Source organism: Etheostoma spectabile, chromosome 2, assembly GCF_008692095.1.
Source record: "Etheostoma spectabile isolate EspeVRDwgs_2016 chromosome 2, UIUC_Espe_1.0, whole genome shotgun sequence".
Taxonomy (NCBI): Eukaryota; Metazoa; Chordata; class Actinopteri; order Perciformes; family Percidae; genus Etheostoma; species Etheostoma spectabile.
This window is the reverse complement of record NC_045734.1, coordinates 11,899,445-11,899,940: the sequence shown is the minus strand read 5'-3', so window position 1 is coordinate 11,899,940 and position 496 is coordinate 11,899,445. Positions and strand designations below refer to the sequence as shown.

At 29.0% G+C, this 496-nt stretch overlaps 1 protein-coding gene across 5 annotated transcripts in view; it reads left to right on the top strand.

The window, feature by feature from the left end:
• LOC116699460 (N-acyl-aromatic-L-amino acid amidohydrolase (carboxylate-forming) B) overlaps positions 1-496 on the top strand; it is a 14,258-nt gene that overhangs the window by 7,211 nt on the left and 6,551 nt on the right. The window lies entirely within an intron of this gene.

Below are 496 nucleotides of genomic sequence, written 5' to 3'. Positions count from 1 at the left end.
AATTAATATGAAAAAATTACAAGTGATTCAGAATAAAGCTGCACGTGTGGCTTTCTCGTGTGGGTTTGAATCAAATGTTGATAAAATACATGAACAATTGTCCTGACTTAAAGTTAAAAATAGATTTGAGTACTCGCTAATGTTTTTTTACATAACATTATAACAAACAACACCTTTTACTTTATACACAAAACTATTCGTTAATACTGCTATACATCATTATCCAATGAGACATTCAGTAGGAGGGACTTTTATTTTACCTAAAGTGAAAACTAAGTCAATTCAACGTTCAGTTAGGTACAGAGCAATGTGAGAATGGAACTCTCTCCCAACGACTATCATACAGAACTCTCAGTATGGTTTTAAAAAATCACTTAAGACATATTTATTTCAAAGGAATTAAATATTTAATATAAAATTAGTTCTGTATAGGGCTTTTGTTATCTTATTTCTTAAAATAGATTAATCTATTCGGAGTAGTGTCTTTTGTTTCATT